Raw genomic sequence first — 16052 nt, forward strand, 5'->3', positions numbered from 1 at the left:
AACCTAGGGCAAATTATGTCAATCAATTTCAGGTGGGTTTTATCTGTGCATAATGTATTCCCCACGTTAATGACCGCTGTTTGTGTTGTTCTTCGTCTTTCTTTCATTAATACGTCTTATACTACAAATATAAAGCCTAACTGTGGTCCTCAGGAATCAAACCTGGTTCGTCTAACCAGAAGTCGGACACACGTACCACCAGTCTAAAATGTCGAGACCAGCGAAGCTGGTTGGTAAATGGCGTCATACACCTACCTACCTACACACACACTTTGACATGCTTACTAACCTTTTTTAGCGGTCGAAATCCATACTCAACCTAGCTACCAGCTACTAAGATGCAGAGGAGCTCCAGATGTAACGGGATGGAATAGGAAACTGGTCCAGACCTTTTAGTATAGTGTGCACTTGATAGAGACAGACAAACCGGATTCGACTATCGACCGCGACAGTTAGACTTATATCCTCTTTCCGTTATTCTGCTACTACTGTTTCTACTACGTCTACGTCTTGTGCCTCTTTCGTTAAGATGTGGTAATAAACAGCAATAACATACTGTCTCTTGCAATTTATTCCTAATCGGGATAAAGTTGATATTTTGTTACATGTAGTTAGAGATATTATGGATCTGACCGATATTGATGAAACCTAGTATGTGTGCCTAGAATGGTATACCATTTCATACGACCTTAATTATAATGGGTAAATTAATCCACAGTAAGTGCTATGGCTGGCATCGATAAATAGCCTATTTCATGCAGACTTCGGTGAACTTCGTAATTTGCTCGGAATTTTGATCACGTGGCGGGTGGGCAGCTGACCGTAATAGTCACTCGATAGGTGGTGGGCAAAATATGGCGGACGCTTCAGCATCAGCATCAACTTCTGTAACTACTTCAACATCGTTTATCGAGTTGAAAAATGCATATTCAACAGCGATGCTGCCGCAGATATTGACGAAATTTAATATTGGAACCATCATGTCTTATTTTCTGGAAGCCAGGGCGGATTTCAAACCCATACGAGAGCGTAGCTTTGAGTTGTTTACATCTGGACATGTACATGTAAGTAAGGAAACGGTGTCGAAGCAAACAAATTTAATCCTGACAATCAAAGAGCAAGTTATTCAAACTATTTCTGTGCATACGAAACATCACTGTAATGAAATGTGTTTCATATGAGTTTATCAGATTTGTTTTTGAAAGTCTGTGGATAATTTACATATAAATTTCAATCATTTAATTAATTTTATTTCTGAAATATTTCTAAACAACAATGGACGCCATTTTGTTATGTACATGAGCCCACCAGCGTTTGATTGGCTGGAGTATAAAGTAACTCGGGAGATTATTCGGATAATTACGGAGCAACTCGGTTAAATTCGGTGTGAAATGGGCTATACTAGCCCGATAATCTCTACTAAGCCTGATACACCTTGACTGATAGCGTGGTCTCAAATCTAAAGCTGAGCTAAGGTCAGGAAAATGGAATGATAGCATGATTGCTTGGCATTTACGAGTTACCAGGTTTTGTCCCTGGTTTCGCCATATGCACGATTATATAGTCGCCCATCCTAATTATCTGGTCTTCTCCAATCCTGAAACCACATTACGCCATTGTAAGGGCGTCGAACAAGCTAAGAGACCACGTTATGCAATCAACGTTACGTAAATAACTTTTACACTTATCTAGGCGTGAAAGATGAATGATATTAGCATGATCTACACTTCTGTATAATTTTCGATACCTTCTTGATTTGAATTATATTTAAATTATGGTTTCATCGCTTGGGGATACTTTTTATGATTGTTCCCAAAAGTATCAGAAATTTGTATTCTATAAAAGTCTGTAATTTTATTTGTTTATATCTTTTCTTTACATACAAAAAAAAAAATATAAATAACAGGATGGAATACTGTAAATTTACATGACATGCATGATGCTTCTAGATTTGAATGGACATCAGTATTCTAGGTTTTTATTAAAAGCAATATGAAGACATGTGTCCGATTTAAAATAGTACTTTAAGGCGACAAGCCACCTTCGAATAATAATCATATTGTTCGGGTTGTCTTCCAATTATTCTCAAACTGCTGAAGTTATGTCCCTTTAACCAGCGTATTCAGTTATCTTCCTTCGAAACTGAGCGTTGGGGATAACAGCAGAAGAGTTCTTCTGGAAGGTGCTGCACAGTGTCTAAGTTTGCCGTCAGAAACACCATTAAGTGTGAGGGTCTCAACATCAATGCACAGCCAACAGAATTTTAACGACTGACAATTTTGTTATTTGCTCTAGAATAGCATGTGTACAGTACCGACAAGAGCCCAGTTTTTGATCATTTTCGCGGGGTCCCCTAGATTTATGCGCGGGGCCCCTTGTGAGCACAGCTTTTTGAAACAAACTTTTAAAAAAGTTTTATGTGATATTGAACTTAATTTTCTTCCATCGCTTTAAAATGGCATTCTCACCATATACATATTTTTAACAAGTGCTAACGCGAGGGGCCAATGTGAGTGCCTTGTCCGATTGGCCCAGCTAGGTTCAATCGGCCTAAGCCGGCCCTGCATATGCAGGCCTTGGCAAGCCACTGGGAAGCAACCAAGCATAGACGGGGAATATAAATTATTCGTGCCAGCTGGAAAAGCTGACACTCGCACGTTAGCGGGCCTTGATGGAGTATTTAAGCAGCTTACAAAATAAGTGCCTTACGTCGACAGGGAACACATACTTCTTGTGGAAGAGTATCTGTACCAACAAGGGATTGACATGGCCAGGTTCACATTCATATGGAATGAGGATGCAAGACCAAACAGTAACTGAGCATAAGGACCAACCAGCGGATCCTGAACCAACCTGTGCACAGCTAGGGGAAGCTGTGCTTTCACTGAAACCGAAACAAAGTCCCAAACCACTTAGCTACTACAATGATAATATTTTTTAGTTAAGCGTTCTCGGTAGAACCTTTCCTTTGGGATACGTAACGCCTTCTAGTATATGGCTCTTCTGACGAAAACAGAGTTATATTCGAAAATGTTTTGTCGCATTACAGTGATCGGTTGGGGAAAAAAACGCAGTCAAAAACCTTGCAAAAGAGAAGGCATGGTAGTTATTACTCTTGGCAAGGGTGTTGCTGGATGTACTGGTGACGAACATGACATTTCCGGACCAAAAGAAATTAAGGAAACTTAAATTTTATTTGACATCACCACCCTATTGCCTGTAAGCCACCTCGATTGTTTAGCTATGTGGTGTTCGTCGAAACAACAGAAACATCGGAAACTAATGAACAGCTCAAACAACAACTTGTTTACTCTCATCGCATTAGTGTGGACGATCGCTTATCTTGGTTACAAACAACACAGCCTCACCCACCGACCGCAACGCAGTTCAGTCACTTTTGCCCGTCACCCCTGCCGGGGTATAGGCCGCCCACAAAAGATCGCCACAGGCTTCTGTCATCTGCCATCCCCTCGAGCTGACTCCAGGTGTGGCCCATCTTAGTGACGTCTGCCTCGAGGTCGCGTCTCCAGGTGTTTCTTGGTCGGCCCCTTCTCCGCTTGCCTTTAGGTTTCCACCTCAATGTCTATCTGGTAATTTTGGTTGGCGGCTTACGTAGGGTGTGTCCTATCCAACCCCATATTATCTTCTTTACCTTGTCCTCTACCGGAAGCTGGGAGGTTCTCTGCCACGGGTTGGTGTTGCTGATGATGTCTGGCCAGCGGATCTGGAGAATCCTTCTTATGCAGCTGTTGATGAAGGTCTTTTACGGTCGACTTAGTGGTTCTCCAGGTCTCTGTTCCATACAGTAGGACTGCCTTCACGTTGGAGTTGAACAGTCTGATCTTGGTAGCTAAGAAAATTTCTTTGGAGATCCAGATATTCTTGAGCTGTTTGAAAGCTGCTCTCGCCTTTCCGATCCTTGCCTTGACGTTTGCGTCTGTACCAACCTGCTAGTTGATAATGTTGCCTAGGTACGTGAAGGACTCCATCTAGTCCAGGGGACTTTCCTGCAGTGTGAATTGTTGTTACTGACATAATTGATCTTGAGGATCTTGGTCTTGTCTTTGTGGATGTTGAGGCCAACCTGTACTGATGTGGCTGCCAGTACGTCGATTTTGTCCTGTATTTGCAACTGACTATGGGACAATAGCGCTAGGTCATCGGCAAAGTTCAGGTCCTAAAGTTGACTCCACAATGTCTATTGGATCCCATTTCTCCGCCCATTGGTGGGCGTCTTCATAATCCAGTCGCCAGTCCGTACAAAAGATGTCTGTGTGCTGTCCTGCATGAATGACTTTACATGACATTCCGTTATAAGTGTTCTTGATCAGGTTCACCAGCTTGGTTTGGTTGCCATAGTGGCGATGAAGTTTCCAGGGTGCCTCTCGGTCCACTTCGAGAGATTTGATGTAGAGCGAAGAATTCCACTCCAACGATTGCTCGACTATGAACAGTAGCTATTTGGTCCGTACACGATCTGTTCTGCCGGAAGCCCGCTTGCTCATCTCGACGGTCTCCTTCATCCTGTGGGTCGACGGTCTCCTTCATCCTCTCCAAGAGGACCCGGTTGAAGACTTTCCCTGGTACTGTCAAGACTGCTATTCCTCTGTAGTTCAAGCAGTTGCTGATGTCGCCTTTCTTTGGGATCTTGATGAGGTCTCCCTCCTTTCAGTCAGTCGGTATTTCTTCTTCCTCTCAGATCTTCTCAAAGAGGGGGTATAGCATTTCCACTGAAACATTTAGGTCTGCTCTGAGGGCTTCTGCTGCGATATCATCAGGTCCAACTGCATTGCCGTTCTTCAGCTGGGTGATGACTTTCCTGATCTCGTCTCTGGTGGGATTCACACCGCTTATTGGGAGATCTGCGTTGGCTATGTGGATTTCTGGGGGATTTAGTGGTGCTGGCCTATTCAACGGGTCTTCAAAATGTTCTGCCCATCTATTAATTTGGTGCTATGTACGTGCTATGGTCTTTCCATGCTTGTCCTCTCTGTTTTGCCGTACATGCCTGACAGCTTATTGGTGATGTCGTACAGCTTCTTCATGTTTCCACTTCAGGAGGCTTCTTCTGCCTCTGCTGCCAGTCCTTCAACGTAGTTTTTCTTGTCTATCTTGATGCTTCTATTCACTTCTCTGTGGGCGTCAGTGTACTCTTTTGGTAACTTTACATTTTTAGTTGTTCTTGTCCTACTGCTATTTACTGCTGATTTTTTATCTTTCCGCTCCTGGATTTTGAGCAATGTTTCGGCTTTAATCGATTCTTTCTGCTGGTGTCATGGGGCCTGGTACTTCTTGGCATGTTGATTTTAATGCCTCCTTAACTTTCTGCCATCTTTTGTTCGCACTGTCTTCCTCATCTTCAAGAAGCTCTTGTAGCACTTGGTACTTGTTGTTAAGCGTCAGTCTGTATTCTTCTTTAGTTTTTGCATCTTTCAACCGTCTGATGTTGTACTTTGTTTTCTTCTCTTTTGTCCCCATCCAGTTCTTCTTCATCTTAAGTTTCAGCCTTGCGACAACTAAGTGGCCAAATGCCATATCTGATCCCCTCTTCACCCTCACATATTTCAGGGATCTTCTGAACTTCTTGGCTATGCAGATGTGGTCATGTCACAAGGTCTGGTGATATCAATGTGTTCTTGTGGATTCTCACGTGAGGAAAGATGATACCCCCGATGACCAGGTTGTTCAGTGCACAAAGATCTGCGAATCTCTCTCCATTTTCGTTCATCTCGCCCAGGCCGTGGATCCCTATGGCTTGTTCATATCTGGTGTTGTCTGACCCAACTTTGGCACTTAAGTCATCCATGAGGATGCTGATGTTTTTGTCTGGAAAGTTCTCTACTATGTTCTGTAGTCTGTTGTTGTTGGAGCGTAACACGGTATGAAGTTCATCTTTATGTTCTCCTTCTTGGTCCTAAACATTGCCGTGAGGATTCTGGGCCCATGTGGTTCCCATCCTATCAGTGCATTATATGATTGCTTCGACAGCAACAGAACGGACGGCTAACTTGCTTTTTTAAAATATAAATTTAGCAACTATTTCCAAGAGAAGTGCATACTTCAAGTTTCATGTTCAATTTCATTTTGTTTAGTATTTGATTCAATTGTTATATTTTATATACGGGGGCTCGTGTTGTTGTATACATCTGCTCAGACCTCTGTTTATTCTATCCATTAATTTCATATTTTATTTTATAATTTACTCCATCCAGACAATAGCACCGTGGTCGATCTAGGTAACGAGAACCAATCGAACCACCACGTAATATATGTCTACGTAAAAGACAGCCTTTACTTCCCACATACACATTGATCCCTTTTGAAACTGAAAATACTCCACATTTATTCAGTAAGCGGTCCGTTAACAAGCACTAGCCAGCTAATATATGTCTTAATAATGTATGTGGCGAGGGGGATGTTAGCTGGCTTTTACAGCACACCACTTTTAAAGTTACTAAGGTTTTGGACCCACCTTGCCCGCAATACTTTCGTTGGTCCTGTTTGGTGGTCTGCGGTCTGTGGTACTGGCAGAAAATTGTTCCATAATAGTTTTGGCGGACCCAGCCGATTGGACGGGATGAGATGGGATAAGTTAAAAGGGGGATACAAAAGTTTAAGATCAATATACATGCCCGTTCAACACGTGTAAGGGAGGGAACTTCCGATTGTATTAACCAGTCCTGCTCGAGTATGCCTACATTCATCACTAGAACATAAAAAGTCGATCACTGTCACCTATTGATAGCAGTAAGTAATCCCAGTAGATTGTCTGACCTCTTTTTTTTTCTTAATGTTTTCTTGTGTCCGAACCAACAATTAATTGAATATGACAGATCCATCGACTTATTCGGAAAGTTCTTGCGTCTGCTTAAAAATTTTCCTGAAAGTATTATGTAGTTGTAGTTCATCTTGGACTTGGAACTTCATTTAAGTTAGTCTCAACATTCCAGACAACCTGATTTCAATGTAGTTTTCTGTGAACAGTCTCGTATCTCCGATCTAACTCCTCAAAACACAGATAAAAATCAAACAGTCGGATCAATTATATGACATAGATTCAAAGGTCAATTAATTAATCACACTTGATGTGTCTTAAAAAGCTGACATTGAGACAAAAGTACATAAAATTTACCAGATTATTTTATAATATTGAAACTATGTTTATACGCATATGAAATATGCAGATGTCGTGTTCATTTTCATTTGCAAATTGTGACTGAACTTTGGCGTTCTCTGAAGCTAGACTCGGGACTTCACTCATCCTGCCTTTGAAAGCAATCATATTATGTTTGTACTATAAATTCAGGCAACGTATGAAGAACAGTTGTATTTTATTTCATGTTGTTTTTACCCCGACCAGAAATCTTGACTTCTGCAATGAAGTCAACCTCTGTTTTTAAAATTTATTTATTACACACGTTGATCGTGATCGGATAACAGACAATGTCTCTAAATGCACCCTCCCGTGCGAATGGTACACATTTTTATTCATATAATTAGTAGTTGTCACAATATATATATGAAATGAATGAACTTGTTGCATACAATTACAAATATAGTGACAAATTAAGACTGATTAATTTACGGTAAGAACTGCTGTGGAACATATATAAATCATTTTACACGAGTTTCAGTTACACCCAGAAAAAAACGACGTCAATGATAACAATTTCTTAATGAAGTGAATGAGATCGTCATCTCTATTCACAGACAAAGCAGTCTGGAAGTTTCGAATGCAGGTGTTAAATACGACAATGTATCACGTCCCACACAAAACTATACTTACACGTATAGTCGGACTGGCCCACCACGATAGCGAAAAATTTCCCAGGACTTTCAATCAACCAATGCAGTGTACGCGAAAGACATTTATACAGATGGCTGAAACAAGAAGAGCAAATAGCACGTATATTACAACCTTGAAACGGTAACCGAAATTTTAAATTTACCTATGAATAAATGTATTGAAGTGAAATGTCCCGTTTTTCACGGACCCATTGACAATTTGTTTTTGTACATCAGAGACGCACACCAGCATTTTCTTTTGTTGGGGTTCAGCCTGCTTTAAAGGTGTTTTTCTAGAAGGCATTGACAATTTTAGCTGAGTAATTAGACGAAACTCCACAAACTAAGATTACAGAGTATCCACCCAAATGGAAATAAAATAAAATGTTTAAATTTGGAGAACCTCACTAATTATAAAATTCTGAGATTTTCGTGAGACTTGGGCTAGACTATTTAGCGCTAAAAACACTCACCATATATATATATATATATATATATATATATATATATATATATATATATATATATATATATATATATATATATATATATATATACGTGGTTTGCCTTATTTTATAAACACGTCGGATCATAAAGTTATTGGCCAATCATTCCCTTTTATTGTATATTTCATAAATAGGTAATTAAATATATCAGTGGGAGCAAAGTGATATCGCCACAGCAGCGATACCACTTTTATCACCACAGTGGCGATATCATCTTTCAAACTACTTCTTTTCCCATTTATGAAATATATATATCCTTATGTATGTTATTCAAATCTATTATTCCGTATTTATGATTTTTTTCTCTCTCCCTCACCCTTCTCTCTCTCCATCCATTAGGATGAACAGATTTTAAAATGTGTCAAGACAGATGACCGTCTAGTACAAATTTATTTAGGCAATAAGCAGGCACCATCAAAATTGCCTAACAACGAACACCAAGCAATAAAATGTATGCTTCAAGTTTTAACTTGTTTAAATTAGATTTCCTGTTGAATCTTGCAAATTGTTTGTGTCTGATCTCACATGAGCTGTTCGATATTCTGTCTCCCACACAGTATCGTATGCCCTTTTCCCTCTACGACAAACGGACAGAATTTTAGAAAATACATGAGGTTACATATAGTAATAAAATGTGTTTAAGTAACGATTCTAACTCTCAACGCAGTCGTAATCATGTTTGATAGCAATAGAAAAATCGGGTTTTGATGGATGTTGATTGCAAACCGAAATTAAGTGAGAATCGAATTTTTGATGCAGAGTCGGTTCCTAAACTAGACTGCAAGATTGCCAAGCCACAAAATGAAGAAATTAAGAAACCTAAAAAAAATCAATACAACTATTTTCACGAAATCTGTCAGATGTGATCGTTCTGTGATGTTTCTTCCATATTTCCACCCCAACAATGTTCGCTGTATCAATCCGCGCTCGAAATAAAAATTTCCTAAATTCCATTTGAAACCAGCCATTAATTTGACAAAAGGCACATTTTGAAGCATTATCTGTGCAAGCTAAACTTGTCAAAGGTCTCTGTCCTAACATTATTGTACATTTAGGAACTTCTTTCTAGCGCTGTAATAATGCAGCCGTCAATCGCACTGTCACATAATGCAGAAACAAATTATGCAAATCGACGGTTTTTGACTTACAAATATAAAATAAATTTATCATATGCTTTTGTTAGTAAAGATCTGAAAATATTTCACGAGTAAAATGGAAACATTCTGTATTGTCACTTGTGGCTTCGCTACGGGTGAAAATACAATGTCTGAAACTTCACTCGTGAAATATTTCGTTGTATCTTCTCAAAACACTAGATATGCCTTACATGCGCTATGTAAGAAGGTGTGTGGAAATCAGTAAACGCTAATATCAGTTGTAAAGGCGGGCTCTTATGAATGTATGTCTGCTCTATACATATATCACATATCCTATTTATGTTTAAACTCTCTCTCTCTCTCTCTCTCTCTCTCTCTCTCTCTCTCTCAGACTGTGTTTTATGTTGATAGCAATGGTCCTCGTGTTTATTGCAAATGACAATTAACCCCTGTTGTTATAACATATTGACAAAAGCTACTGTTGAATATCATGTATAAGTTACTAAAATTATTAAAAATGTAAGAGTTAACAACTTTAAAATGCCTAGGTAAATACATGTATAATGCTACCCAACTTAGATTATCCTCTCTCTCTCTCTTTCTCTCTCTCTCTCTCTCTCTTTCTGTATATCTATCTACAAAATAACAAAACTTTATAAAATGATTGACTGAATGATATGAAAATAGTTACAATATCTTATAATAAATGAAAACAATTTTTTTTTCAAATCATGCCGATCAGCGTATTTAGACGTGTGTCGGGCTTTTCGATCTGTCAGGCAAAGTCGGTAATGCAATGTGCCGTTAATATTTTTCTTCCAGTTTTCACTTTCAGAACCCGGATGTGACTGTCATCTACAATATATCTTTTCTGAGTAAGTATACAACATGCAACAGGATACAAAATGTTTAATAAAACAGTACCCCGAAAATTGAAGTAATATCACTATCACATTAGAGATGTTCAATACTTCCGTTCACACTCTTAGAGAAATTATTTTGTCGTCGTCTGATATGTTAATTATTTTCAAACATTATTGATAACAATAATTCTTTGAGTTAATTGAAAATTAAGTAAGATCTAAAATTGGTATCCTCATCTTCGCTAGCCAAGGTTCCGATATGTTAAATTTATCTATACCTTGGCGTATAGAGCAGATATTACTATGTATCGGGTCTGTGAATTTCAATGGATGCGGCGGCAAGCCACTGTATACAATCAAAATCCACAGCACTTCACTACTACCTCAATGATGAAGACGAGTCTGTTAGATTTTGTAAAAGAAAAATATAACTCTTCCGAAAATAGTGTGACTGCAACAAGCGGGCATATCTTCTGATGACGACCATAGTATGCACTAATATTCACATCAATACCAGTGTTGGTATGTGACAAAACATGCCAATAGCATGACAAGTTTAGCTCAGAAGGTTCTGTCTAACGCTGCAGCCATCTTCAGGACCACATAAACAAGAACTCTACAGCACCGTGAGTTATTACTACGCGCATCTTCAGATACTGACCATGACATGTAAATAATATAGGGCACTGGTTCCTACCCATTTTTGGCTGCAACCCTAAATCGGCCATCAGCATGACCCTCAGGCTTACGGTATGATTTCTTCTAATGATCTTTCACGGCCCTACTGAAGACACATACACAGTCACCCTGATTGGGCGTAAAGGAAAGGTTGGAGGTGATGGGGCTGAAGAAACATGGACCACTATGGAAGTAAGTTTTAAAAAGCCTGGAAGAATCGAAGTGCTGGGAGAGCGTAATATTTGGGTCAGAATGGGAAGAAATTTGGAGAGCTCGACGTACTATGGAAACAACTGATTTTTAACATTACGTTTGGAATTATGGGGTCTAATCATCTTCGCTAGATAAGGTCCTGATATGATAATCCTATCTACACATTGGCGGATCGAACATATATATTAGTACTTTGTCCTAAGGACACCTATTGGATTTCATGAGTTGGTTCCCTTAGTATTTAATATCAACTAGCCAATAGCGTGGTGCATTGTACATCGACCGAAAATGGTGGAGGTAATTGATATATAAAGGGCACTTTGGAAGTTTAGCATATAAAGTGTGACTATTTACCAGAGGGAAGCTATTACAGATGTATATGAGTAAAATGTATTTTCACAAACACTAGCACTGTGAAAATTACTTACATATCAGTCCATTCAAGCTGTGTGTTCCCCTTTTCTCGATCATGTAGGAACAGTGTTCAAATCTGAACAACTTAATTTTGATTGGATGCGATGGCTTGCCGCCGCATCCAATGAAATTCTAAGACCCGAAGCACAGAAATATCTGCTCGATACGCCAAGGTGTAGATAGGGTTATCACATTGGAACCTTGCCTAGCAAAGATGGGGGTCCAATGGGAATTTAACAGTACGAACAGGTCACTTTAGGGTCCTAAACAATTTTGAACATAGGCGGGTATGTTACTCTATAGGAATGAATTCTGTTTGACAGACAGATTAATGCACCTAATGATAGAGAAATAAAATCACTGTTTAAAACTGGTAAAAATAAGTGCAATATTTGAGGTGTATGATTCTATATTTAGAGTTGGGGATATAAAATACGATACATGAAGAACATAACAATATTCACGAGACATACACAATATAAATACTGTCATTTTTATTTAAAACAGAAAATGTACGCAACCTCAAATGAAACATTGCTAAACATGGGATACAAACTGTCTTATCTTTTTAAAAGGAAAAGTACATAATTACATCAATATCTTCATACAAATGATACAAGATGTAACATTACTATGAGCAGCAAATTTTAATCGTGCCAATGCTGCCAGATTATTCATTCCAAAAAGACCACATTTGTTATTACCCTCCCCATCCCAAAAAAGTAGCATGGATATTTTCCATTACAAAAAATCGACTACCAACCCTCCCATTTTTCAAATCAAGTTATATTCTCCCATCATGGTCATACGGTTCAAAAGACTGAAACATGGATGCAGCAGCTGCTATGTAACCAGCCAACGGTTCCATCTTGAGCTGGTTAATGGATAAGCTAAACATTTTTACTGCAGAAATTACAGCTAAATCTCTCAAAAATAAATGTCAGTATCGTTTCAGATTCCCCTTCCAAAATGAAAGCCCGAAATCTGACAATCCGGTAATATCTCAAATCAAAGACAAACGCGACCTGTTCATAAAACCGTGGAGGGGGTGGGGTTACCCTAAACTGCTGGTTGCCTTGTCACGTCGGAATAAAGGGTAACACTAGGAAAAATAAAGTAGCTAAAGAATCCGTCAGTCATCCGTTTCTGAATGGAAGATTATAAATTGTGACTTAATAGATTATACAAATCAGCATTATGTATATACTTTGCAAAATAATTTGAATGCAAACTCCACAAACTAGCTTTGGAACATCAAACTAATGGAGAGCGGCATCCTCATATAGAACGATTATATATATATATATATATATATATATATATATATATATATATATATATATATATATATATATATATATATATATATATATATATATATATATATATATATATATATGATGGGACATTTACAAGGCTGCATATAGTACACACCTATATCGGACTCGTGTTTCCTTTTAAACATCAAAAATTAGCTAGGAAAAGTATCCAACAAATGTCAACCGACTGGGGAACTGATTCGTGTCTAATGGATCGCTTTCACCCTGCGTGACAAAAGTACTTTCATTTGAATTAACTTTAAAAGCTTTTAATGATATAACCCTAGAGTGAGTCGTCGAGTGCTGTTTATGTAATATATCTGACCTTATAAAGTAAGAATTCTATAATAATCTTTGTTTCATTTTACGTATGTTTAAAATATTTAACATTTTGATCGTTTAACTTCGTGGACGTTTTGATTTTATTTTGAAGGGATTATCTTCCGGAATTTTTTAGGGGGTGGGGGTCGGGGTTGGCTTGTTTTTGTCTTTCCATCGTTTTATTGCATTTAATTGGTACTCTAAGGTCAGCTCTGTGTTTATGTGTATTACATACATAACATCACAATACACAAAAAGTCGATAAAGTTAATGTATGCATTATAATAAAAATGTTTTAGATAAGCACCGACAAATATTTTAAATGTTGAATAATCAACAAAGAATGATATTGTACATAGTGAATAGAGAAGAGTTCCTATTAGAATTTAGAACTTTAGAAATAGTAAATATTTGTCAAAAAAAGTTTAGCACCAGTAGCAGGAAATATAAAATATTATGTATGGCATTTTACATACATAATTTATAATGTACAGTAAGCGGAAATAAAATTTATTTTACAGAATTTATAAAGTTCAGTAACCGGAAATACAACTTAATATAAAGAATTTACATTGTACAGTAAGCGGAAATAAAATTTCATGGATAGTAAGAATTAAAATACGTTAAAAACCCAGGGGAGGGGCAATTCAAGCATTATCGTTTGGGCGAGAGGGGGCGTCAGATGGTAGGCAAGAGGACAGTGAAATGAAACCCCTGGGGGCGAAGGGGGCAAAATCCCCAGAAGCTCTTGCACTTGAAGTGTTTCCAGAACATAGTTGTATTTTATCCATCTGACTGTAGATAAAATTTACTCCTGGAAACGTTCTGTTTGATTTCGTGCCCATTTTAGTGAGTTGGGGTGAGGACAACTATGGTTGCAACAATGTGCGTTCCTACAAGTAGTAAAGCAACACTGAAAGATAAATTGGTTAAATAAATGAAGTTTAGATTTGAGAATTCTAGCAGAACAAAACTATATTCTCTTAAAGAATATCATCCTTTCTATTGAGAATTTTAGAACAGCACTAACTAATTTGAGAGCATATGAAAAAATATAAAATGTCGTTTTTTGCAAAATGGTGTAGGACGAATTTCAATTTATATTAGAATGTCAGCGTTACATGAAATATATTACATGAGAGATCCAAATACAAACGTGTTAGCCTGCTTTTATTTCATGATAAGAAGATTATAATATATTTTAGAATTGTTATGTTAAGATCTTTGCGCCACTCAAAATGAATTGCTGAACTCCGCACGATAATCTATCAATCATATCGTTAATACAAAGTACAATTTTTCAAGCAGTCCAAACCAAGTACTAAAAAAAGATGATATTTATATTTGTACATTTGTTGTTTTAACTGCTTCAGTTCCGGATAATGTACTCACTTATTTTTTATCGCTAATTGTTTTTGTTTTGTTTTGTGTTGTTGTTGTATTTTCCTTTTTCTTTCTACTCTCCGGTTTTTGTGGGGTTTTTTTATTGTTTATTTGTAGTAATTAACATAGAGTATAAAATCATAGTAATTCATATTTTGACACATACGTCTCAAGTTCTGTTTATGGTTCGTACTACTGCATTTTCAATTACGCTGCGCGAGACTTACTTACATATCATCTTGTTAAGATGTGCCGGTCATTACTTCACCGTAGTGTTAACTAAATTTGTATATTAATACGTTTATAACAGGCTTAACGTTTATACAGTGCAATGTAGATCATGCTTCGCTATGTGGCCCACGTAGATAGATTGTTCGGCAGTTTACAAAGATGTTGCAAAACGGGGCGGTACATAAAATCAGGATTAGCTGAGCTGTGTCACTGCTTTTCCTTAGCTGTTGACTTCTTTCTCGCCCACGTATAACAGAACTGACTTCAAAGAGTGAAATTCATTGTTAATACTGATAAAAAGTAGACAGTTCCTGTTAAGATGGGTTAATTAAATAATTAACTTGTCATCATTGTGATAAACTGGAAGTTAATGGGTGTTACTTTTTTTACACTTTGATGATGTAAATCAAACAATGAATACGTTAATGGAAGAATCCCACTTATATTTTTAAAATGACCAATGTTAGTTAAATATTGGCTAAGGGTTAAAATTTCTGTAAAAATATTATACAGATTACGGTACTGCATATATGCAATAATTTGTTGAATGTCAGTAAAAAAAATAATGGTCTTAACTGTGTTGATTTTCCAAAGATACTTTAAGCAATCATAATGTGGTGGAGTTTGGATGCGTCAAGAGTCTGTAAATTGTCCAAAGTTTATTTCAGTTTTTGAACAGTGGGTTACATATTCTTTTCTATCAGACCGGAATAATAAATTTTAGAATTCTGACAAATCGTCTTTGTATGAAAATATACAAACTTATTTCGGCCTCGAAGATTATATCAATTCCTGTCTATCCATAAACATAGATCAGCTTTGACAAAACTTCGATTGTCTTCTCGTCATTTGAAAATTGGACATAGGAGATATGTAACCACGGAATAGAAGTGAAAACTATCCAAGTTATGTGACAACCATGACACTGAAGATGTCCAATAAAACAGCTCAATCAAAACTAATTTATGGAATAAACAAGCATTTTATATGTACATTCAGTTAATAAGAACAATACATTCACAGGTTAAATTTGTTTATGAAGCATTTAAAATACGCTCGATATTATTTATTATTTGTAATTTGTTATATAGTTATATCTGTCCATTGCAGCTTTCGTTGATGATATTTTTTCGTATTTAACGTTGGAGATATCGCTTTCAATAACCAGGCAATACTGCATCATGTACTCTGCGGGCATGTATACGCTTATGAAAATTTTAAAAAAATGACTTGAAAAGAACC

The sequence above is a fragment of the Sinohyriopsis cumingii genome, chromosome 11, assembly GCF_028554795.1.
Source record: "Sinohyriopsis cumingii isolate HCF-2022 chromosome 11, ASM2855479v2, whole genome shotgun sequence".
In the NCBI taxonomy this organism is placed as follows: Eukaryota; Metazoa; Mollusca; class Bivalvia; order Unionida; family Unionidae; genus Sinohyriopsis; species Sinohyriopsis cumingii.